A 27,324-nucleotide genomic window follows, 5' to 3' on the forward strand; every position below is an offset into this window, starting at 1 on the left:
CGATCCAGGAAAGGAGTCTTCTACAGGTGAGTAATTGCTTTTTTTTACAGGTGCAAAGGTTTTCTGTTGAAACACTGCCCACATAATTTTCGAGTGAAACATTGATGCGTTACGATTATTTTCTGGTGAAACATTGCTGCATTACCATTATTTTCTAATGTTCTAGTGAAACATTGCTGCATTAACATTATTTTCAAGTGAAACATTGCTGCATTACCATTATTTTCTAGTGAAACATTGCCATGTTAAGTTATTTTCTGGTGAAACATTGCTGCATTACGATTATTTTCTGGTGACATGCTGCCGCATTACGATTGTTTTCTAGTGAAACATTGCCACATTACGATTATTTTCTGGTGAAACATTGCGGCGTTATGATTATGTTCTAGTGAAACATTGCTGCATTACCATTATTTTCTAGTGATACATTGCTGCATTACTATTATTTTCTAGTGAAACATTGCTGCATTAGCATTATTTTCATGGGGGGCACCAAGGAGGGGTGAATGTTTACAGGTTTTCGCGCCATGAATGAAAAACTAGCTATAGGCGCCCCTGGGGCTTATTTTTGGGAAAACAGGGTATATGCTGGAATTCCACTTTAAAATAAAGGTTGTAAAAAATTAAGTCAAGTAAAATTAAATGCTTGATATTTTAATATAAAATATAATTGAATCACACTCCTTTAGCTCTGACATTCTAAATAAAAAGCAAACTGCAAGTCTGAGAAAGCAGCGTTCCTGGTTCACAGGTCAGCTCCACCAGCAGCCGCAATGCATGTCTACAGTGATGGACGAGAACGTGTCGATCTTTGTAAATTTTGTTATAAAGTCCAGACATCCTGCTTCACCTGGGAAAATCCTGAGAGTGTTAACATTACTGTGTGCTGGGATTAGCAGAGGCTCTTTTGTTTAAAATCTGCAGGCAAGCACACTTTATTTTTTGGTCTTCCTGGGTCAGTGTAAATCTGCAGAGCGAAATATCAATTGTAGCTTCCCTAAGTGTATTTACTGAGTTCAGGAAACTGTACAGGGTTCATAAAGACGTATGAAGGTTTAAAAGCTTTTCCTAAGTAAGTGCTGAACTCAACATTGCCCAATGGTATGAGGACTGATACAATAGTTGGGGTAGCAGAGCAGGGACAAGGTCCTCCTGCACCCAAGGCTGAGACACCAAAGTGCGCCCCTCCATCCCTCCCACCCCAGCTGTCACACACTGATTGCTATTAGACTAAGAGGGCCACAGGGCCCACAACCTCCCCAACACCTTAATATCTAGTTCTCTGGCCTGCAGTCACTGCTATGTATCCCCTTTTCTTATTTCTTTCTGCTTCATACACAATTAGGAATGACAGCTGAATGAATTGTGCGCCTCCTCCTACACTGCGCCCTGAGGCTGGAGCCTCTCCAGCCTATGCCTCGGCCCGGCCCTGTGGGGTAGATTTGCTAACCTTGGAGAACAGTGAAGAACACAGATGATCCAGCAAACCTGTGAGGGTTCCTCAGAAAGTTGTGCCCCAAATTTGTTTTTATTTCACAAAACTTTCATTCGAAATGTATGAAAATCATTCATAACATAAACAGATGGTTGCTTTATACATACTATCTTTCCACTTACCATAGTTTAAAGTGACACTGAAGCGAATAAAAACGTATTATATAATGAATTGGATAAGTAGTACAGCTATGAAATAGAGCATTAGTAGCAACTACAGTGGGATGCGAAAGTTTGGGCAACCTTGTTAATTGTCATGATTTTCCCGTATAAATCGTTGGTTGTTACAATAAAAAATGTCAGTTAAATATATCATATAGGAAACACACACAGTGATATTTGAGAAATGAAATGAAGTTTATTGGATTTACAGAAGGTGTGCAATAATTGTTTAAACAAAATTAGTCAGGTGCATAAATTTGGGCAGCATAAAAAAGAAATTAAATCAATATTTAGTAGATCCTCCTTTTGCAGAAATTACAACCTCTAAACGCTTCCTGTAGGTTCCAATGAGAGTCTGGATTCTGGTTGAAGGTATTTTGGACCATTCCTCTTTACAAAACATCTCTAGTTCATTCAGGTTTGATGGCTTCTGAGCATGGACAGCTATCTTTAACTCACACCACAGATTTTCAATTATATTCAGGTCTGGGGACTGAGATGGCCATTCCAGAATGTTGTACTTGTTCCTCTGCATGAATGCCTTAGTAGATTTTGAGTAGTGTTTAGGGTCGTTGTCTTGTTGAAAGATCCAGCCCTGGCGCAGCTTCAGTTTTGTCACTGATTCCTGGACATTGGTCTCCAGAATCTGCTGATACTGAGTGGAATCCATTCGTCCCTCAACTTTGACAAGATTCCCAGTGCCTGCACTGGCCACACAGCCCCACAGCATGATGGAACCACCACCATATTTTACTGTAGGTAAAGGGGGAAGGGGGGTTAGGATTAGGCCTCAGGAAGGGTCTTTTCAGGTTAGGCTTCAGGAAGGGGGGTTTTAGGATTAGGCCTCAGGAAGGGGCTTTTCAGGTTAGGCTTCAGGAAGGAGGGGGGGGGGGGGTTGGGATTAGGCCTCAGGAAGGGGCTTTTGAGGTTAGGCATCAGGAAGTAGGGTTTTAGGGTTAAGTGTCAGGAAGGGGAGTTTTAGGGTTAGGTATCAGAGGGGGGAGGGTTCTATGAGAGAGTAGGATTAGGGTTAGCTGTAGTAAAATATCAATAACATTAACCAATGTTTTACTATCATCATTACCATTGTAAATATATTTTTCTTTTAATTTGCCACCCAATTCACAATGGTATTTCTTGTTTAACCTTTATATTGGCTTCAACCAGCACCCATTTTTCCTTGCACCTCTATTTCATGCACACATTTTGCTTACCTCTGCTGTGTCTTTGTACAGAACAGTACAGTCAGTACAGTCTGTTATGAATGCATCTGTTACATTAAAATCATTACTGCTTACTATTCTGAAATGATGAAATCGTTCAGGTGTTTTGCTGTGTGATCAATAGTGCAGCAATAGCTCGGCTTATTCTAATCTCTAGTATCTAAGCACCGACATGACACTCACCGGAAGGCAGACGCCCTGCCGTCAACATATTGATGGATCAGGTTAAACATTTGTGATATATGAAAATATGACCTTATACTATAGGAAGAGCAGCTCTGAAAGTCAATAGAGGAGTTTAAGCACGGTCTACCATCAGGCACTTTATATGTGGAGAAAGGCTTATTCCATAGTAATCTGGCTGCTTAATAACCTATCTGGGATCAAGGAAGTCCCAGTGGTAGTTTGCCTGTGAGTTAAAGTTGAACTCCAAGTGTAGGTCCACCAGGTAAATGCGAAGGGTAATTAATCAGGGCTGGGGTGGGGATGAAAGGTACACTAAATGCAAAACCTTAACTATACAATGGGCTCAATTCTGGTAGCTGTGCGAGGTGAAGTAATCAGCAGTCGGGAAAATACCTCACTCGTTATTTTTTTTTGCTTTGCCTAATTCTGGTACATTTTCCCACCTGCTGCTTATGGTCGCTAAATTACCGACATGCAGGGGGAAAATAGTGAGGTATTTTCCCGACTGCTGGAAGCCCCGGCCAGCCCACCTCCTGAGGGTCCCAGAGCTGAGGAGGGGGGAACAGCGCAGGAAGGGGGGAAAATTGTGCACAGAGCAGCGGGGAGGGGGGAAGCCGCCCCCCCATTCCGCGCTCCCCCATCCCTCCAAAAGTGCAGCCAGCCAGCGGCAGCAGCGAGAAATCACTTACCAGCATGATCAGAGCAATAGCGCTGCGTGCCGCTGGGCTGGTCTCCGTCTCCTGCACTGACCTATCACGCTCTCGCAGAAAGTACTGCGAGAGCGTGATTGGTCAGTGGAGGAGACGGAGACAAGCCCAGCCCAATGGCACGCAGCGATATTGCTCTGATCATGCTGGTAAGTGATTTCTCGCTGCTGCCGCTGGCTGGCTGCACTTTTGGAGGGAGGGGGGAGCATGGAAGGGGGGGGGCCCTAGGTGAGGGAGGGGAGGAGGCTTCCCCCCTCCCCGCTGGTCTGTGCACAATTTCCCACCCTTCCTGCGCTGTGCCCCCCCTCCTCAGCTCTGGGACCACCACTAACTGGGGACCTGTCTTTGTAGGGAAATCTGCTGCCAATCTCGTCGCATTTGTGGGGAAATCTGCTGCCAATAAGATTGTATTTGTGGGAAAATCTGCTGCCAATCTCGTCACATTTGTGGGAAAATCTGCTGCCAATAAGATTGTATTTGTGGGGATATCTGCTGCCAATCTCGTTGCATTTGTGGGGAAATCTGCTGCCAATCTCATCGCATTTGTGGGGAAATCTGCTGCCAATAAGATTGTATTTGTGGGAAAATCTGCTGCCAATCTCGTCGCATTTGTGGGGAAATCTTCTGCCAATAAGATTGTATTTGTGGGGATATCTGTTGCCAATCTCGTTGCATTTGTGGGGAAAACTGCTGCCAATCTCATCGCATTTGTGGGAAAATCTGCTGCCAATCTCATTGCATTTGTGGGGAAATCTGCTGCCAATAAGATTGTATTTGTGGGGAAATCTGCTGCCAATCTCATCGCATTTGTGGGGAAATCTGCTGCCAATAAGATTGTATTTGTGGGAAAATCTGCTGCCAATCTCGTCGCATTTGTGGGGAAATCTTCTGCCAATAAGATTGTATTTGTGGGGATATCTGTTGCCAATCTCGTTGCATTTGTGGGGAAAACTGCTGCCAATCTCATCGCATTTGTGGGAAAATCTGCTGCCAATCTCATCGCATTTGTGGGGAAATCTGCTGCCAATAAGATTGTATTTGTGGGGAAATCTGCTGCCAATCTCATCGCATTTGTGGGGAAATCTGCTGCCAATAAGATTGTATTTGTGGGGATATCTGCTGCCAATCTGATTGCATTTTTTGGAGAATCTGCTATCACTCTAATTGAATTTTGTGGTGAAACTGCTGCTAATTTTTTTTCTTCTTGGGGTGGGGGTGGGGGGCGGCCGGCCCTCCACCATGTGGTCTGGAAAAATAACGGCCCTCAGAGCCCGCAAAAGCTGGACAGCACTGTTTTAGAGGATGGGAGTCGTGGGGGGTGGTAGGTTGGAGCACTTTTAGAGGCTGGGGTCGGGAGAGGGGGGGGGGTTGAAACAAAAAACAAGCTGAAAAGGCTCCATGTTATGTGACAGATATCACAATTATGTCACAGCACTGCATTTATCATGTGGTAGAGGTAGGTCTAATTATGTGAGGTAAAAGACATGCAAACAAGCACCTTATTTCACTTCAGAATTCAAGTGTGAGGTATTTCACTACTAAATACCACACATTTTTAGTAGAAAATTACCACATGAATTACCTCATGAAATTACATGAGGTAAAACTTTACCTAAACTACCAGAAATCAAAAGCTGATTTCCCTCATGAGGTAAACCCAATTCCATGAGGTAATTATTTACTAAACGCTACCAGAATGGAGCCCAATATGCCTGTAAGGAAAATGAATGTATGCTCCCCTAAGGTCAGTGAAGAGAAGGTGCTGCGAGGTAAGAAATGAACACCAGGGGCAGCACAGTGGCATAGTGGTTAGCACTCTCGCCTTGCACCGCTGGTTCCCCAGTTCAAATCCCAGCCAGGGCACTATCTGCACGGAGTTTGTATGTTCTTCCCGTGTCTGCGTGGATTTCCTCCCGGCACTCTGGTTTCCTCCCACATTGGCTGATCAGGATAAAATATATATGAGAGCATTGCCCTGTCCGGCCAAAATGGCCAAACTGGGTCATCTTATATGTTTGGGTTTCTAAAAGGACAACTGAAGCAAGAGGGATATGGAGGCTGCCATATTTATTTCCTTTTAAGCAATACCAGTTGCCTGGTAGCCCTGCTGATCCTCTACCTCTTATAATTTTAGCCATAGAACAAGCATGCAACAGATCAGGTGTTTCTGACATTATTGTCAGATCTGACAGATTAGCTGCATGCTTGTTTCTGGTGTTATTCAGGCACTAATAGAGCCAAATAGACCAGCAGGGCAGCCAGGCAACTGGTATTGTTTAAAAGGAAATAAATATGTCAGCCTCCATATTCTTCTCACTTCAGTTGTCCTTTAAGTTAGCAGACTTAGTAGCAGCAACATTCATCTGCCAAGACATTGCATGAGTCAGGTATGGTGACACAGCTCTCTCGGTATCAAGCATGTTTATTCAGTACTCAGGCACAGCTGTGGCAAGTCAATATTTAGATAAAATTTCAGTTTGAGCGTCTTTTCATAATCACTTTTTATGAGGTGTGAATGTATCATGAAAAATGAAACTGTGTTGTGTATCATGTTGTGTAAACTAAAGCACCAAATGTCTTCCTTGTAAACATTCTATTATTGTGGAAGTTCTCTGGCAGCAGCAACTTTGCTTCAGCCTTTTATCCTGAGTGCAGTCATTATTTAAGTCAGCCAAATCTTTCTAGAATTGAAAGTGCCAAAGCACAATTGTTCACACTGTCCAATAAATAGTTAGAACACAATTTACTACTGTCAGCTGCCCTACATTACTGGGAAACTGTGAAGAAAAAGAGTTGAAGATAAGGACAGTGAATTTAACCACTTGAGGACCGCGGTGTTAAACCCCCCAATGACCAGGCCATTTTTACAGAAATAGGCAATGGCAGCTTTAAGACCTCGCTGCAGGGCCGTCCAACTCAGCATACAAGTGATTCTCCCCACCAACAGAGCTTTCTGCTTGTGGGGTCTGATTGCTCCCCCAATTTTTATTTTTATTTTAATAAATATTTATTTATTTTTTTAAATACATTTTACTATTATTTTAAACCCATTTCCCTTTCTCCTCCCGCCAGCCAATTAGCGTGATCGGCTGTCATAGGCTTCAGCCTTGTAGTTTATGAAAAAATCAATGTTAAAGTCGGTGGAAATTTACGTGATTTCAGCGGAAATCCGCCTACCGCACTTGTATTACCAATTTCCGCATTCCGATGGGGAAATGCAATTTCTGCGGAATCCAAACGAGCATCCCTAGCACTAGTCATTTCTGCATGGCGTTTAACCACTTTACCCCCGCCCGTACGAATTTCTCCGTCCCTTTTTCCATCCTTTAACCCCCAGGGATGGAGAAATACGTACTTTCCGCGCTCCCGCCGCTGCCCGCGCTCCCGCTCGCTCTAGCGCGCACTCTCGCCGGTAAACACGCCACCCGCCGCTCGCCCGGAGATCAATGAATGGGAAAATCCATTCCCGTTCATTGATCTAAGCCCCGCAATGATCCGCTGCTGCTCTGCTGAGCAGCGCGATCACTGTGAAAAAAACCCAAACTCTCAGCCTCCTAGTACTTCCTGCAAGGGTCCGGAAGGACGCTTGCAGGTTGTATTAAACAAAAAGTTACTGTTGACATCTTGTGGCCAAATAGTAAATTACACCCTAAACATTTTTTACATAGAAATAAATTAGTGTTACACAAAAAGTTAACTTCTTACCTCCCACACTCCCCAATTTTTTTTTTTGTAATTAACCTCCTTGACGGTCTGATTCTTTCCAGATTTTAGGGTCTAAAAGCGGTGCAATTTTTTTTCACTCTTTCAGACCCTAAAACCTGAAAAAAATCATTCTGGCAGGAAGATCTGCAGCAAAATAAAAAAAAAGTACCTTCCTGGGCTCCTGTGCTGCAGTTTTCTCTTTGCCCACAAGATGGCGCTAATATACATATAAACGAACTTCTCTATATTTCTCTAATATAGAGAAGTTTGTTTTCAATATTAGCCCCGCCCCCGATGACGTCACGCTGCCACCACCGCTCTGCTGCCACCACCACGGCTGAGCTGCTCCAACTGGCTGCCGGGTCCCCGGAAGAATAGCGGGGACATGGGGGATCCCGGCGGCCAGGGAAAGACCCCACACTGCCGGGGAGAGAGGCTGGAGTCCCGCTGCGCAGCGAGATCACGCGCGGGACTCCACAACTATAAGTAAAGCTTTGCAATGCCTACCCCGACCTTAGCTCGGGATCACCGCTAATAGCTTATTTTTTCTACCCCGAGCTCAGGTCGGGAAAACCGGCAAGGAGGTTAAAAAAAAATAAAAAAATTTACAATTAAAAAAAATACATAAATAGTTACCTTAGGGACTGAACTTTTTAAATATTTATGTCAAGAGGGTATAACACTGTTACTTTATAAAGTATGGGCTCGTAATTAGGGATGGACGCAAAACGGAAAAAAATGCACCTTTATTTCCATTCCATTAAAATATTGGCGCCAAACATTGTGATAGGGACATAAATTAAACGGTTTTATAACCGGGACAAATAGGCAAATACATTTAATGGGTTTTAATTACAGTAGCCTGCATTATTTAAAAACTATAAAGGCCAAAAACTGAAAAATAATACATTTTTTCCCACACTTTTTCCTATTTTCCCATTAAAACACATTTAGAATAAAATAATTCTTGGCATAATGTCCCACCTAAAGAAAGCCTAATTGGTGGCGAAAAAAACAAGATATAGTTCATTTCATTGCGATAAGTTATGATAAAGATATAGATGAATGAATGGAAGGAGCGCTGAAAGGTGAAAATTGCTCTGGTGGTCAAGGGGTAAAACCCCTCAGTTGGGAAGTGGTTAAATTAGTACTCTGGCCATTAAAAAAAAAAACATTCATCACTATGGAAAAATTTTACTTTAGCCTTTAATAGTGTGGTACTCTTGCTATTTGTGTCCCCATTCGGAAGATCTTCTTTCCTGCTGCTGTCCTTTCGGCCTAGAGAGTGCCATGGAGGAGGTAAGTATATGTTTCTCCCAACTTACAAGTATGTTTTTTAAACCCAGTCTCTGTAGAAAAGGTTATTCATTATTGCACTGTGTGTCATCGCTAAGGGAAAGCCATCACTTCCTCTCCCCAGTGACATCACAAGAATGAGGGACTATCTCCAACACACAGCAGTGACAAGTCAATAGAGCTTCCGGCTGTTTACAAGGCTGCTACAGACAAGTGTATACAGATTGACTCGCACACCAGCAAGGGTACAATTGCAAAAATAGTGTATTCAAAAAACAGTATGTATAAATTACATCAAAAAGCAGCCCATCACAAAAAGCCTTCAAAGTTTATATGCAATGCAGACAATGGGATAAGAATCAAATTAACAATTAACTGGTTCCTATGATGAATTATTGATCACTCCTGCAATTGTTTTTCTCATCTGCTAGTCATGCACCTGATTATTGTGTACCCATAGTTGGTTGTTAATTTGATTCCCATCCCATTGTCTGCCATTGTGTATAAACTTTGAAGGCTTTTTATGATGGCCTGCTTTTTGATGTAATTTATACATACTGTTTTTTTAAATACACTATTTTTGCAATTGAACCCTTGCTGGTGTGCGAGTCACTCTGTATATATTTGTATTGTAGGCTGTCAGTGGCAGTCTGTTCATATGCTGGGTACACATCATGCGTTTTCCCGCTCGATCCACAGGTCGATCGGGATCGATTTGACTATTTCCAACGTGCTTGATTCGGGCTTCGATCGTTCCTGCCGTCGATTTGCATGTTAAGTATGCAAAATCGACGGCAGGAACGACCAAAGCCCGAATCGAGCATGTCGGAAATAGTCGAATCGATCCCAATCGACCCGCAGATCAAGTGGGAAAAGCATGGTGTGTACCCAGCATTAAACTCAGTACCCTTAAGCTAATTACACTATATTGTGAGAGGTGTGCATAACCAATTATAATTGATTGCTACAGACAAGTGTCCCATTTTTGCCCCGTCTGGAAAGACTCTTGTCACCAGTGCCACCACAAGACATTAAAAGGCGTATTCCAGGGGGATCTGAGACACTTTAAAAACAGCTGAGAACAGATGTAAGGGCAAAGGTTCATAATTTCTCTAATAGGACCCGTAAACAAGACAAGACAATACAAATAACATTTATATTGCGCTTTTCTCCTGGCGGACTCAAAGAGCCAGAGCTGCAGCCACTAGGGCGCGCTCTATAGGCAGTCGCAACGTTAGGGTGTTGTAACGATTGGTGTCGGCACGCAGAGAGAATCGGATTATTGATGATCTGCAGTATCACCAAGAATGCATATATATACCTGATTATTGATGATCTGCAGAATCACCGATAATACAGATATATTGCTAACCTCTGGACACCTATAGGTATGTAAGTGTTTGGTGTAACAGTAGTACTTTGAGTAATGCACCTGCTGGGCAGTAAAGGAACACTGCTCTGAGAGTACAGGAACCTTCCAGCAGCCTGAGACTCTCCAAGGGGTGGAGTCAGGCTGGAGACAGGAAGGGCCAGAGAGTGAGTGACACCTGAAGGTGGATGTCACTATCTGGTCTGGAGACTATCTCTTAAGAGGAGAGATAGCTCTCGGGGTCGGACACGCCTGGTCGGTAACACACGGACAGATAAAGTACAAAGACAGAAGGCTGATTCGGTATCCAAGGCAAGCAGAGTCTGGCAACGGAATATCAGATATACGAGGTACCGAATCAGAGGACAGAAGAGTAGTCAAGAAAGCAATAAGTCATAACAGATATCAAACAATGCCTAGTCTGGGTGTGAGGTCCGTGGTCTCTCCACCCTGGAACTAGTCTGATGTATAACAAAATGATAATACCATTCCCTTGTCTAAATGCGAGGTTCGTGGTCTCAGCACCCTGGAACTAGTCTGGAGTATAACACAAATGATAATACAGTTCCCTAGTCTGGGTGTAAGGTCCTTGGTCTCTACACCCAGGAACTAGCTTAAGCATAAACAGAATAACAGTTCAAGTAATCTGGCTCAGTGTGAATTCCCAGGTCCACCTGGTTCAAACACACTGTTGGATCTGACTAAGGTCTGAGTGCTTCCACATAGGCCTCAATTCACTAAGCTTTATCAAACACTTTATCAAACGTTTGATAATTTACCTCATGGGTAAAATATTATTTTGAATTCACTAAAGTGTTCTAGTTTAATTGAACGTTTTAGCGATAAAATATTAAATAAATATATAACACCTTAGTGAATTCAAAATTAGATTTTACCCATGAGGTAAATTATCAAACGTTTGATAAAGTGTTTGATAAAGCTTAGTGAATTGAGGCCATAGTGTTCGCAACGACAGACAATTTACAACTGGCCAGCAGTAACTATATATGGAGTAGTGCTCTCCAGCACCACCCCTAATTGATCAACCAATAGTATCCTGCTCTGGAGTCAGCTGATCGGCGTGATCAGCTGACTCTCTCTGCCCAGTATAAGAATTCTGCCTCTCATTTCTAAGCCTGTGTGCACTAACAGACCCAGCCACACCAGACACACGCTGCCGTGTGCAACCGCCGCGCTGGACGCGGAACCAGCCGCCTTACTGTTGTTGCATGCGGCGGCTTTTCCGCGTTCTGCCCTGCTACCAGACACACGCTTCCGTGTGTAAACCGCCGCACTGGACGCGGAATCAGCTGCCTCCTCAGTAGCACACGCGGCGGCTTTTCCGCGTTCCCTCACAGGTGTCTTGCCCAATCTCTCCTACTTAATAGGTGCTGGCTTACTGAACAGGAAGAGCCGAGATTCGAACCCAGGTCGAATGTTCCTAATGGGACACCATATCTTTCACTACTTAAGCACTGATTGGCTAAATAGCCATTTGAAACAGAAATGTAGGTCTTTATAGGTAAACAACCATCTGTGTGTGTATACGCTAGTTTCTTTCACATACAATTGATGTCAGATCTGAATATCAATCTAACCACTCACTCGAGTAGGATCTGAAGTGTAAATTGCATGGTATGTATCAGGCTTAATCCTGGATCCACACTATAGAATTTATGACCGATTTACCTGGCCGATCAATTTTTTCCAGCATGTTCGATCTGAGAATCGAACGACTTTCTGAGCTATTTTCTGACAGATTTCCGTAGAAATGAACGGAAATCGGTCATAAAATCACTCAAAAAATTGTTCTATACTCATATCGAACATGCTGGAAATAATCGATCGGCCAGGTAAATCGGCTGAAAAATTGTATGGTGTGCATCCAGCATAAGGGTTATAAACAGGATTAGCTAGTCAGGCTTATCTAGAGAGCAGTTAGAAGGCAGGATCTACTGTGGTTCTTTTAAAGAGGCTCCGTAACAAAAATTTCATCCGGTTTTCTTCCATCCTACAAGTTCCAAAATCTATTCTAATGTGCTCTGGCTTACTGCAGCACGTTCTACTATCACCATATCTGTAATAAATCAACTTATCTCTCTCTTGTCAGACTTGTCAGCCTGTGTCTGTAAGGCTGCCAAGTTCTTCAGTGTTGTGGTTCTGTGATGCATCTCCCCCCTCCAGGCCCCTCTCTGCACACTGCCTGTGTGTTATTTAGATTAGTGCAGCTTCTCTCTGCTCTATTATCTTTTACAAGCTGGATAAATCCTCCTCTGAGCTGGCTGGGCTTTCACATACTGGTGAATTACATACAGGCAGAGCTGTCTGCACTCTGCAGGAAGAAACAGCCTGACACTTCAGTGGAAGATAGCTGCAGGGGGAAAGAAACACACAAATGATCTCTTGAGATTAAAAAGGAAGGCTGTATACAGCCTGCTTGTGTATGGATGTATTTTCTATGTGTGGACATACTGTACATCAACCTACTTCCTGTTTTGGTGGCCATTTTGTTTGTTTATAAACAAACTTTTTAAAACTGTTTTTAACCACTTTTAATGCGGCGGGGAGCGGTGAAATTGTGACAGAGGGTAATAGGAGATGTCCCCTAACGTACTGGTATGTTTACTTTTGTGTGATTTTAACAATACAGATTCTCTTTAAGTACAGTTGTCTCACATATAAGATGCCAAAATAGTTTCCGTTCTGATATTCTGTATATGCTGAAAGAGAAAGCTGTGACATTTTTGCTAATACAATCATGCTTGATACATACTAAGTGTTGCCTTGCACATCATCTTACAGAGGTTTATAAGTTTAAGAACCCAGATGCAGTGGCGGATCTAGAGGGGTGCAGGCATGGCTAGTGCCATGGGCGACAGTACACCATGGGCGCCATGCCTGCCCCAATGCTGCCAGCCACCTTTGCATCTTGTGTGTATTTTCCTCTATGCCTCAGTCCCCCGCGCCCCCCCTTCCTTTCCATGGGGCCATGCTGTTCTCCACCTCCGCATCTTGTACCTCCCTTCCTCCCACGCCCAATGCTTACGGTCTCCCGCGCCCGCCGCTCTCTGCCTGCCCCTGATGTCAAACTTTAGATTAGCGGCAAGAGGAGAGACGAGTACGCAAATAATCCACCCGTCGCGTCACATGCGGAAGTGACGTCATTAGTCACTTCCTGCGTTTGAAGCGCACCGGCGGGAAGTGTGTGCCCTGTCTGTCTCTCCTCTTGCCGCTAATCTAAAGTCTGACAGTAGGGACAGAGAGCCGGCGTGCGGGAGCGCGGGAGACCGGAAGCATCGAGTACCAACCAGGAGGCACAAGGCGCGGAGATGCGGACATCACGCCAGGAACAGAGAGCCGGGGGATGCGCGGCGGTGGTGAGCACTTCATCCCCCTTCCTTTTGCAAGTCTCAGTGATCCCTGGCAGCCCCAACTTTTTCTCATTCTGCCTGCCGGAAGCCATCAATAATGTAAGTAGATGGGTGCAGGCATAGCTTGTGTGGGGAGAGGGGTGGGCTGGCTGTGCAAGAAGAACAATCTAACCCTTGCCACATTCTGCTATAGGTCCCCACAAGGCCTCTATTGCATTCTGCTTTATGTCACTACAGGGCCTCTTTACTGCACTCTGCTTTATGTCACTACGGGGCCTCTTTACTGCACTCTGCTTTATGTCACTACAGGGCCTCTTTACTGCATTCTGCTATATGTCACCACAGGGCCCCTTTACTGCATTCTACTATATGTCACTTCAGTGCCTCTTTACTGCATTCTACTATATGTCACTTCAGTGCCTCTTTACTGCATTCTGCTTTATGTCACTACAGGGCCTCTTTACGGAATTCTGCTTTATGTCACTACTACAGGGCCTCTTTACTGCATCCTGCTATATGTCACTACATGGCCTCTTCACTGCATTCTGCTATATGTCACTACAGGACCTCATTACTGCATTCTGCTATATGTCACTACAGGACCTCATTACTGCATTCTGCTATATGTCACTACTGGGCCTCTTCACTGCATTCTGCTATATGTCACTACTGGGCCTCTTCACTGCATTCTGCTGTATGTCACTACTGGGCCTCTTCACTGCATTCTGCTATATGTCACTCACTACATGGCCTCTTTACTGCATTCTGCTATATATCACTACAGGGCCTCTTTACTGCATTCTGCTATATGTCACTACAGGGCCTCTTTACTGCACTCTGCTTTATGTCACTACAGGGCCTCTTTACTGCATTCTGCTATATGTCACCACAGGGCCCCTTTACTGCATTCTGCTTTATGTCACTACAGGGCCTCTTTACTGCATTCTGCTATATGTCACTACAGGGCCTCTTTACTGCATTCTGCTATATGTCACTACAGGGCCTCTTTACTGCATTCTGCTTTATGTCACTACATGGCCTCTTTACTGCATTCTGCTATATGTCACTACTGGGCCTCTTCACTGCATTCTGCTATATGTCACTCACTACATGGCCTCTTTACTGCATTCTGCTATATGTCACTACAGGGCCTCTTTACTGCATTCTGCTATATGTCACTACAGGGCCTCTTTACTGCATTCTGCTATATGTCACTACAGGGCCTCTTTACTGCATTCTGCTATATGTCACTACAGGACCTCATTACTGCATTCTGCTATATGTCACTACAGGGCCTCTTTACTTCATTCTGCTATATGTCACTACAGGACCTCATTACTACATTCTGCTATATGTCACTACTGGGCCTCTTCACTGCATTCTGCTATATGTCACTACTGGGCCTCTTCGCTGCATTCTGCTATATGTCACTACAGGGCCTCTTCACTGCATTCTGCTATATGTCACTACAGGGCCTCTTCACTGCATTCTGCTATATGTCACTACAGGACCTCTTTACTGCATTCTGCTATATGTCACTACTGGGCCTCTTCACTGCATTCTGCTATATGTCACTACAGGGCCTCTTCACTGCATTCTTCTATATGTCACTGTAAGGCCTCTTCTCAGCATTCTGCTATATGTCACTACAGAGTCTAATTACTGCATTCTGCTTTATGTCACTACAGGGCCTCTTTACTGCATTCTGCTATATGTTACTACAGGGCCTATTTACTGGATTATGCTATATGTTACTACAGGGCCTCTTTACTGCATTGTGCTATATATTACTACAGGGCCTATTTACTGGATTATGCTATATGTTACTACAGGGCCTCTTTACTGCATTGTGCTATATATTACTACAGGGCCTATTTACTGCATTCTGCTATATATCACTACAGGGCCTCTTGCTAGCCTTGTAATTTGGGGGGGGGGGGATCGGGCTGGCTGTGCAAGAGGAGCTTACAATCTAACCCCTGCCGTACTTTGCTAGGCTACCTAATTATTTGATTTTGATGCCCCTGAATGTAATGCTTATTGTGAGGCACCTGGCTACTGAATTACATATTGGCTACATATTGTATCTGGAGGTGTGTAACTACTTAATAAAAACTACTAATTACATTTTTAGTTGGGGCAGTGACTACTTGATAAATTATCTGGAGGCATGTGACTACTTGGTGGGTGGGGGGCGCGCAATCTCAGTGTTTGCCATGGGCGCTATATTGCCTAGATACGCCTCTGCCCAGATGCAACCTCTAAGGCTTGTGGTAAATTTGTTCTGTCATTTGAAACAAACACTGTTATTGTTCATCACAGTTTTTGAACAGTTTTCTCTTTAATCTGTAGTGTAATCTGCACAAGCTTTGAAAAATGATAGTCAAAGCCCGATCACATCAAGGTTGAGCTATCAAAGCATGGGCTTTAAGCAAATTAGTCACAGCAATTTTGCATCCCATATGTCAACATTTTCAGGACCCAATGCCAAACTTGATACCACCTCTGCCTAGGCACTAATTCTAGACTGTAGATGTAAAATATCCCCCATAAATTCAGAGAAACCAGAAACTGATAAATGCACTATTACAGTGTGTTGAAAAGAAAAATACAGAGACTCATCTTAAAGGATGCATGAGGCAAATAAAAAAAAAAAATCAGATTTAATTACCTTGGGCTTCCTCCAGCTCCTAGTAGCCTATGTGTCCATCGCTGCAGCTCTGCTCTCTGCATGTCTTCTGGGGTCCCCTCCGTAGCGGCAGGTTGGCGGCTTCAGCGAATGCCCGTGCGCAGGACACTCTTGTGGCTACAGAGTTATAGTGATTTTTTTTTAAACTTGCCTCATGTATCCTGTAATTAATTGTTATTAATTGGTCCTGATGATGCGCCACAGCATGTGACGGCGCGAAACAGCTGTCGACCTCCCCACCAGCCTTGTACCTCTCTCTATGCTGCATGGAATATGTAAAGTATGCCTTTTAATTTGTTATAATCAGAATAAAAGTGACGTATTATCAAGGGATGTGCACAGCCCTCTTCTTCTACTTGTTGTATCCTGTAATTAATGTTATTTATATTTACTTAAAGTGTACCTAAGACGAAAGAAGTCTCAGGTTTTAAACTTACCCGGCCGCTCGATTCCTCGCTGTATCTCCAGGCCAGTCTTGTCCCCCGCTGGATGGCCCAGTACTCTGACCTAGTCATGCTTTGTTGTGCATGCGTGGCCCTAATGTGCATAAGCGGAATCTAAGCGGCGGGAGGAAGCCCCAGGTAAGTACAAAAACTGAATTTCTTACATTTACATTTGCTGCTTCAAATTTCCATGAATGTGTTAAAGGATACCAGATGTGACATGATGAGATAGACATGGGTATTTACAGTGCCTAGCATTCAAATAACTATGCTGTGTTCCTTTTTTTTTCTCTGCCTGAAAGAGTTAAATATCAGGTATGTAAGTAGCTGACTCAGTCCTGACTCAGACAGGAAATGACTACAGTGTGACCCTCACTGATAAGAAATTGCAACTATAAAACAATTTCCTAGCACAAAATGGCTTCTGAGAGCAGGAAAGAGATAAAAAGGTTCAATAGTTCTTAGATTTGTAGCTCTGGCATACATCAATGAATGTGTCATTGAGCAAAAACAATAAAGACGTTTAAACTTAAAAAGTAGATTTAAACATAAAATAAAACTGTGGAATATTTTAAAAAGGAATTTTCAGGAGAAGGAAGATAGATAAAATCGTTTATTTCATTGGTTTTTTTTCGCCTCGGGTGTCCTTTCATTTATAGATTTGTAAGTTAAAAAAAAAATGAAGTATTTAGATTTGTAAGCAATATCAGTATCTTTTAGTAGAAATAAAGTGTTGCACTGTATTAGCAATCCGAAAAAGCAAAAGTTTGGTTGTAAACATTATATATTTGTTAGCTAACTTGAAAGAATAAAAATAACACACTTTGGAATTATGTTTCCTCTTCAGTTTTGACCCGAAACTGAATTTGCAATGCTACAATGAACACATTTATAGATACATACTTCAACACAAATACAACGTATTCTTCCAACATAAATGACCCTACATGTATGTAAATTCAATTGGGCACGCAGATACGGTAATAATCAAGGGCTGCCCTGATATGCCATGTGATAACAGGATTATTATGTTGGTTATAGATGTGCTAAAGGATCGTGATCCTTAACCACATTGTCTTTTTTCTAAAAACTCATCATAACATATAGAACAAGAAACAAGTCCCCTTTATAACTGGATAGACTGTGTAAATACAACTGTATGCAAAGCAAGTTGTATTTTATATTATTTTGTAACAACAACAACCCAAAATTATAATTATAGACAATTTTAGACAAAATCTAACTGTGTAAAATGTATTAATGCAGCCGACTGCCTGTTGTAAATGGTATAAATGTTCTAGAGCTAACTCCTAGAGCATACATCAATGAACAGCTGCAGTAGCATAAAACACTGCTGTACTGTGCGGGCAAGCAGCAATGGTGCTCAGTGCCTTGTGCAACATAAAGACAAACGCCCTACAGCACAAAGTAAAAGCAATTAGAGGAATCAGTGCCCAGGACGGTGACCTTATATTCATCCACAGAGTGCTGCTTGCCAGAGCAAAGTGGCACAATCTATCAGATAGAGAGAGTGGCAGCAGTCAAAAAATCTTCATTGAAAAAGGTTGAAAGCACATTTTCAGGCACATGGCTGCATATGGAGAAAGATAGGGTTACAAGGCAGAAGGAGGGTCAACAGCTGTTTTGCATTGCCTGCATGCAGCGCTTCTTCAGGACAAAGCACAAAGTGATGGCGATGCTGGACCTGGTGCATGAGCCCGGTTACCAGGATAACGGGCTACCCCTGTAACGCATGTGGTGCCAAGAGTGTAACGGCAGTGCTCCCCCAGAGTTAGTACCAGTAAAATTATTGGCCATTACCTGCACACAGCAAATTTATTGGACTTTTGTGGATCATGCCCATAGAACAATAAGGCCCCCAAAATGCATCCTGTCCAAAGTGGCATGCAACAGATAATTGATAACTATATTCACCAAGAGCAAATTACAATATGTCAGGAGGAAGGGACAAAGGAAAACATCCATAAAATGGTTGGTAGTAATACAAGGTAAAGTAATCTACAGAGTCAAATGATTCACATAGTTGATGGTATAGAGAGGAAGGGTGCAAAGGGAAGCAGGAAAAAAGGGCACCGGCGGCTAGTGAGCGAAAAGGGCGCTGCCATACACTCTAATGCAATTATTGTAAATACGACCAAAAAAAAGCCGAAAAAAGGGCGCCGCGATAAATATCATTAACAGCATTAGAACATTAAAGTTTTTGAAGTATGTTATTGTTTTAGAAGCTTGCAACGTTATAGTTTTTGTCATATTATTTTGTTTGTATGTACAGATTTTACATAATCAAAGATATTATTGTTTCTATGTGTGAAAGGGTGTTTCTGCAGGGGGAGTGGTTAGGGTTAGGCACCACCAGGGGGTGGTTAGGGCTAGGCAACACGGGGGGATTAGGGTTAGGCACCACCAGGGGGTGGTTAGGGTTAGGCACCACTGTGGGGGTTAGGCACCACCGGGGGGGGGGGGGGAGTGTGTAAGGGTTGGGCACCACATGGGGGTGTAAGGGTTGGGCACCACCAGGGGGGTGATTAGGGTTAGGCACCACCAGGGGAGTGGTTAGTTTTAGGCACCACCAGGGGTGGGTTCTGTGTAAGGGTAGGGCACAGAGGGTAAAATGTAAACTGCCATAGATATAGATCACTCCAAAGCTCAACATAAAACACACCCTTTAATTCACCAGATTAGGATCCACTGAAGACAGTTTTATTATTCTCCACCTATTTTCATAAGTCAGGAGATACAAGGTCATCATACCTTATACATGCACTTTTTAAAAGTTTATAAACTTTTTTCATCTTCTGTATAAATAGCACTTTGTAAAGTCACACTAACTATAACACAAAAATCCACTCAAACACGGTGATGTTAATTGAGTTTGACTCTGAAATCAGCGTGTTTATCTTACATGTACCAAATAAAAAGACACATTGCTATCTTCATAATAGTGCTCTTCAGTATCTGTCGCTGCATAAAATCATATGACTTTGCACGCTGCTAAATTGCTGAAATTCTATCAGTAACATATTTAATGGTCCAGTTCCTCCACATGCTGCAACAACTTTATACATAGAAAATGTTCTTCTCTTGTTTCTCTGGGTTGGTATAATAAACAATATAACCAAGCTTATTCACTTCTGTATAGAATGACCCAAGAATATAATAAACTCTGAAACAAAATCTGATTGGCTGTTTTTGGCTCCGCCCCTTTTCTGAATGTGAACCTCAGTCACTAAATGACCGACTGTACCAGGTTTAAGGCCTCTGCCATTGATAGTTGTAGAATGGCAGCAATTAGGTGAATTTGATTGGCTGTTGTAGGTTCCACCTAACTTCCTGAATATTAGTCTTAGTCACTCAGTGACTAAATGTGCCAAGTTTAAGAACCCTGCCATTAACAGTGGAAGAATGGCTGCAGTTTACATTTTCCCATGTAAGATGAATGGCTGAAATTTGATTGGCTGTTTTATGTTCCGCCCATTTTTCTTGAATTTTTAATCTCGGTCACCAAGTGACCAACTGGGCCAAGTTTGGGGACTCTAGCTTTGTTACTGCCTTTTTTCATTTTTTCCATTGATGTGAATGGGTGAAATCTGGTTGGCTGTTTGTGGTTCCATAGTTCCATAGTTATTTGGGTTGAAAAAAGACCTCCATCCATCAGGTTCCACCTAGGTGTGCATGAGGGGATGTGAGACCCCAGAACATACCTTCCTAGGTAGTAAGGGATCTGTATACCAGTGGCATAGCTAAGGAGCTGTGGGCCCTGATGCGAGTTTGGGGCCCCCTAAGCACTCTATACATAACAATTGATACAGCGCACCAAAACCTGCCAATGGGAACTACAGTGTCAGAGGTGCAAGAAGGAAATGGGGAACAGCTTGTTAATGATTACTACTATTCAAAGTATCTACATGTAATGATCGGTGTAACACAGAGAGGTTCTGATTATTGGTGATCTGCAGTATCACCAAGAATACAGATATATACCCGATTATTGATGATCTGCAGTATCACCGATAATCAGATATATCACTAACCTCTGGACACCGGAGAGATATGAGTGTTTTGGTGCAACAGTAAATACTTTGAGAGCAATACCTGGAGAACAGGTATCAGAGCAGTAGGCTATACTGCAAAAGAGAACAAGTGCCTTCCAGTAACCTGAGAATCTCCCGAAGGGAGGAGCCAGGCCAGGAGATGGAAGGACCAGAGCGTTAGTGACACCAATAGGAGAGTGTCACTAATGATCTGTGAACTATCTCTAAGGTAGGGAGATAGCTCTCGAGGTCGGGCAAGCCAGGTCGGCAACACACGGACAGATAAGTACAAAGACAGGAGACAAATTCAGTAATCCTAAGACATGCAGAGTTTGGCAACAGAATATCAGATATAGCGAAGTACCAAATCAGTAATCAGAAGAGTGGTCAGGAAAGCAGAAGGTCATAACAGATAATAAACAATGCCTAGTCTTGGTGTGAGCTCTGTGATCATCAACACCCTGGAACTAGTCTGAAGTATAACAGAATGGTAATACAAGTTCCTAATCTGGTTGTGAGGTCCATGATCATCAACACCCTGGAACTAGTCTGAAGTATAACAGCTGGTAACACAGAATCTAACAAAAGGTCTGAGTGCTTCCACGTAGTGATCGCAACGGCAGACAACCAGTGAATGACCAGCACCCAGTATATATAGCACAGCGCTCTCCAGCGCCTCCCCTAAGTGCTGGACCAATGGGAATTGGTTGAATCGTCAGCTGACCGGCTTGGTCAGCTGACTCCCTTTTGGCTGTTATAAAAGTTCTGCCTCTCAGCGCGCGCGCGCGTCCTTCTGAACCTGTGTGGACTATCAGTCCCAGCCACACCAGCCATGTGTTGTGTACCACCCGCCGCGTTGGACGCGGAACCAGCCGCACCGCTATCAGGGCATGCAGCGGTTTCTCCGCGTTCAGCCATAATGGTAGATGTAGGCCTACGCGTGCAAACCGCCGCGTTGGACGCGGAATCAGCCGCCTTGTTCTGAACACACGCGGCGGCTTTTCCGCGTTTTCTCACACTATAGAAGTGATTATTATGAGCACAGGACCAATAGAGAGCTAATACTGAAGTTGAGGGAGGGCCCTTCAGAGCCCCTCTGGCCCAAGGGCCCCGATGCGGTCGCAACCTCTGCAACCCCTATTGCTATGCCCCTGCTGTATACCAAGTTTCGTTAAAATTGATCAAGACATTTTTGAGTGATGGCGGGACACACACACGTCCAATTTTATATACAGTATATAGCAATAGATTATACAAAACAATCATTATCCCTATGCACTCACAACACTCCCAGCAAACTGGAACTCTAGTAGCAATAAAATACAACTAGATTGCAAAACTTTATTCAGTTTGCTTCCAAAATGGATTGCATAGTCTGGCATTTATGATCACATAACTTTTCCCCGTGTACACATAACTATATACTGATCTGAGACAAGCACTTATGCGCTTTGGGTCCTCAGGGAAAAAAAGCGCTTTACAAATTTTTTGTTTTTCTTGTACTGCACCCTTTCACCAGTATTAAGGTTCGCTCCATAGAAAGGGTCACTACTTTATCTATACCATTCAGCAAGTAAGCAAACAGATTTCACGCTCTTGAACCTGATATTCGCGATGAGGCACTATCGGGTTCAACTATTCTAGGGAACGCATGAATGCACTTAAATCAGTCTAAGATCTCCAGGAAGTGAAAAACTGCGCTACTCATCATGATTCTAAACTTTCTTCTTTAACCCCTTCCCAACCGCCTAACGTCGATAGGTGTCAAGAAGGTGGCGGCCCCAGGAGCACCTAATGCCGAAAGGCGCCAAGTCCGGGGGTGGGGCTTTACAGGGGATCGCGCACGCCTATACGGCGCTAGCAGACTGTTTTGCCATCTATTTATGTTGTACAGCACTGCGAGGTCTAAAGCAGCGCTGTACTGGGGACAGCCGTGTCACTCGGCTGTCCCCTGGAGAGGCTCAGATCGCGATCCCCTCTCATAGGTTGATGACTATGAGAGAGGATCGCCGTGATTGGCTGGCAGGGGGAGGGAGGGGGGAAAATAAAGTAAATAAAAATAGCAATATTTATTAAAAACAAACAAATAAATAAACAAACAGGACACCAGCGATCAAAGCCCAATAACAGAAAGCTCTGCTGGTGAACAGGGTCATTTGTGTGCTCAGTAGTATGGCTCTGCAGCGAGCTATAAAAGAGACTCTGTAATTTAAAAAAGTTCCCCTGGGGGTACTCACCTCGGGAAGGTGAAGCCTCCAGATCCTATCAAGGCTTCCCCCGTCCTCCTGTGTCCCACGGTGGTCTCGCTGCAGCCCACTGAATGCACAGCCAACAATTTGTCAGGCTGCGCAATATGTACCTTTCCCTGTTCCAGCAGGGGCGCTGTTGCGGCTCTCCGCTCGGAAATAGCCGATCTCAGTCGGGTCCGCTCTACTGTGTCTGCGCTGGAGTCGGAAAGGTAAATATTTACATCCCTGACATTTGGGCAGGGCCGCTTTAAGGGGCCTTGTGGCCCAGGGGCAAACTAGAGTTTGGGCCCCCCAGCGCAAAGCTTCTCTCCCCCCCCCCCCCCCACCATTACCCCTCTGCTCCCCGGGGCCCTGCAAATATAATAGCCATAATTAATTACCTATTAGTCCCGGCGGGTGAGCGGACGGGCATTGGCTGCACTTTGAGGCACGCTGTCTCCCTCCCACTCGACGACCCAGCGCATCATGTGTAAACACACGCCAGGTCATAGAGTGGGAGGGAGACAGCGTATCTCAAAGTGCAGCCGCTGCCCATCCGCACACCCGCCGGGACTAATAGGTAATTATGGCTATTATACTTGCAGGGCCCCGGGGAGCAGGCAGAATGTAGCAGGGTTGGTGCTGCGGGGGCCTCCACAGAGGTCGGGGCCCCGGGGCAGTTGCCCGCTTTGCCTCTATGGTAGCGCCGGCCATGCGTTTGGGGAGCTCGTTCACTGCCACCGTGGGACACAGGAGGACGGAGGAAGCCTCGATAGGATCCAGAGGCTTCCCCCTACCGAGGTGAGTACCCTCCAGGGGAATTTTTTATGTTACAGATTCTCTTTAACCACTTAAGCCCGAAGGGTTGTTTATTTTTTGCATCTGAGCAACTTTAACCTCCAATTCATTTTCCAATAACTTTATCACTACTCATCACAATGAATTGGTCTATATCTTGTTTTTTCCACCACCAATTAAGCTTTCTTTGGGTGATACATTTTTCTAAGAATTATTTTATTCTAAATCCATTTTAACAGGAATATTAAGAAAGAAATGGAAAAAAATAATTATTTCTCAGTTTTTGACCATTATAGTTTGAAATTAATACATGCTACTGTAATTAAAACCCATGTATTTTATTTGCCCATTTGTCCCGCTTAATACACCATTTAAATTATGTCCCTATCCCAATGTATGGCGCCGATATTTTATTTGGAAATAAAGGTGCATTTTTTCAATTTGCGTCCATCACTATTTACAAACCCATAGTTTAAAAAATTATATTAATATACTCCTTTGACATGCATATTTAAAAAGTTCTGACCCTTAGGTAACTATTTATGTTTTTTCTTTCTTTTTTTTTTTTTATTGTAATTTTTTATTATTATTTTTTTATTAAAATTTGTATGCGGGTAATTTTTGGTGTGAGAGTTAAACAGCTAATTATAAATGTAAAAAAAGTATGTATTTATTAAAAAAGGGATGTGTGTGTAGTTTTACTATTTGGCCACAAGATGGCCACAGTGAAAAAGTCCTGGAAGCATGATCGTACGCTTCCAGGAAGAAGAATGAAGATGGGGGACTTTTTGAAACTCAGAAAAACCGCAGCGTCTGATGGGATCTATAATCCCTTTCATTGATCGTTGGGATAATGACTGGCGGCGGGAGCAAGCGCAGGAGCGTGCCGCCCACGGGAGTGCGCGCAGCCCAACTGGACGAGAATGTTCGTCCAGTTCAGCTTAAGTGGTTAAAGCTGCAGCCTGCAGAGCACTAATTTGTAAAAAATAGCCTGGTCGCTAGTGACAAAAACTGTCACTTGCATACCTGATTTTTAAATCTTTCAGGCAGAGAAAGAAGAAAAGGAACACAGCATAGTTATTTGTGTGCTTGGCACTGTACATACACATGTCTATCTCATCATGTCACATGTCACCTCGGTTGTCCTTTAAGCCAACTGGTGTAATAATTTCTCATGCATCATTTATAGCTGGTAGAACACAGCCACTATTCAGACATCAATTGCTCCGCTCAGAAGCTGATCATATGCTTACAGAAGACATTGCAAGTCTGTGAAGTGGTGACATGGTTTTCACACCACACAAAAATATTTCTGAATCTCAACAAATGAAATTAACTGTTTTTTTCCCAAACTATATGGAGAAAAAAAATGCTGGAAGAATGGAAATATCAGGATGCAAACTCTGTAAAAAGATGCAGAGAAATGATCACGATATATTACTTATTTTTTTTTGTAGAAGGGAAAGAAAAATGATATATTACTTTCCACATAATTTTTATTATAATTGTTATCCATAACACTGACCAAATTAGTATATCCAAACTTGGATAAGCAGTTGAAGCTAAAGTGGGACTTTCTTAGAGGGGACTCCCCAGCGGTACTGACTGCAGTTACGACTCACAAATGGGGCAACGCTGAGCTCCTGCAAGTCATCATAGTTAAATGGTACATGTAGTCAGGGAAAAAAATGTAGTAATTTATCTCAGTAGCGGGAAGCCAATGTATGGTCCAGAGGCTGCCCTGGTCTTCCTATGCGCCTCAGTTCCTGCGCCATGAGTGCTAAGTATTGCTCCCGGCCACGCTCCCCTCTGTGTACAAACTCCACCACACTGCGCAGGTGCCAAGTATGGTCCTTGCATACGCAGTAGCTCAGAGCCGCTTGAGCTTGTCATTTTTGTTCTGTGCATGAGTGGCTCCATGCCACTGCACAGGCAGCAACCGGATGTGACGCATTGTGCTCCAAGGTGAGGCGCATGTGGACATCTGAATAGGGGATACGGCGATTGGACGGTGGAAGAATCCCGAAGGCGGCAAGGAGGTCCTTATGCCGTGATATTTGACATGGCGTGAGCTTTCTCCCCGTCATGGAGTTATGTCCATGAGGATGCGCGTCTAGCGGGAAACAATTGTCGGGCAACTTGACTCCGTGGGTGTGCTGCACGTTAGCCTGGTGATGTATCACTGTGTTTCTGCAATTATGTCATCTTATGCCATGTTGATGTAACATTGCTGCCCAACCAGATTTAAATACATGCTTGAAACCACCGGTGCCCACGTTGTCTTTTCTATTTGAGTAAACAGGCGCAAACTCTACTGGGGTCTGCCTGTGCATGGTGGGGAGCACGGCCACAAAGATGGCCTGCAGCGGAAGGGCCGTGGAGCATTGGCAAAACCTCTGAAGCATCCAGAGGCTTCCCTCTACAATGGTGAGTATCTACCTTTTTCCCTGACTACAGGTTTGCTTTAAATGAGAATTCAGCAATGACTCGACTTCTATCTCTCTCTTCATTCTCCATCTGGCAGTTGCCTAACCTCAGCATTGGTACAAAAGTCAGGTGGTGACCAGGATGTGAGGAAGGTGTGATGGGGCGGATAGAGGCTTGGCATGGGGTGAGGTGAGGCAGGGTTGGACTTCTAAACTAGCTAAACAGTGGGACTAACCATGGCTCACACTGAGGGCTCGTTCACACTGGAAGCGTTTTCCGCCTTTTTTCACACGCAGACGATTTTAAAAACCGCCTGCCAAATGCTTGTGCAATGCATGTCTATGAGAATGTCCATCTCAGTGCGGGTGAGATGTGCGGATAGCAAAGCGGTGCGTGGATTTTTGGGGTGATTCTGCCTCAATGGAAGGTATAAGAGAAACGAAAAACACTCACAAAATCGCTTTGTGCATCAATTGCGTTTGCGTTTTTAAGAAGAAATACATTGTATTTATTCTTTTCCGGGTCAAAGAGTTCACTTCCTGACTTGCGTCAGTAGTAGCAGTCAAAGCAAGAAGTTTGAAATCAGGATGATACCATTTATTGGCTAACTAAAAAGAATAAGAATAAGCAAGCTTTCGGCATTGTGGCCTTCAACGGGCTTACATCCTGCTTGTTTGCAGGCTGATGGTACAGACAGCTATATACATGCAACATCAAAAGGGAAAAAATAAAAAAAATTTAAGCATAAATACATTAAGATGCCTTAAGTGAAACAGAACATCTAAATGGGGTGAGAGGTTGTTAGCTGAGATAAGGATCCTTGTTTACATCATGCTCCCAGACCTGGGAGTTGGACTGACACAGAGGTATCGTAAATTCTGAGTTCACGAGTTTGGCTATACAGGCTGAGAAAGAGTTTAAATATCATTAGCCTCATACCAATATAAAAAGTTTTTGTCCTTATTCAAGCCCTTGTCCACTGCTTTGAACCAATTTATAAATTTTGTTTCTGCTATTAATCGATCATTTGAAGTTTTGAAGCCACCCTTCAGGGCAGTGACATGAAGATCATACATGCTGTGTCCGTTGGAACAAAAGTGTGTAGCAACTGGGAGTTCAGATTTGGTATCATTAATAGTTTGCCTGTGTCCATTCATACGTTTGCGCAAAGTTT

Source organism: Hyperolius riggenbachi, chromosome 1 (genome assembly GCF_040937935.1).
Source record: "Hyperolius riggenbachi isolate aHypRig1 chromosome 1, aHypRig1.pri, whole genome shotgun sequence".
NCBI lineage: Eukaryota > Metazoa > Chordata > Amphibia > Anura > Hyperoliidae > Hyperolius > Hyperolius riggenbachi.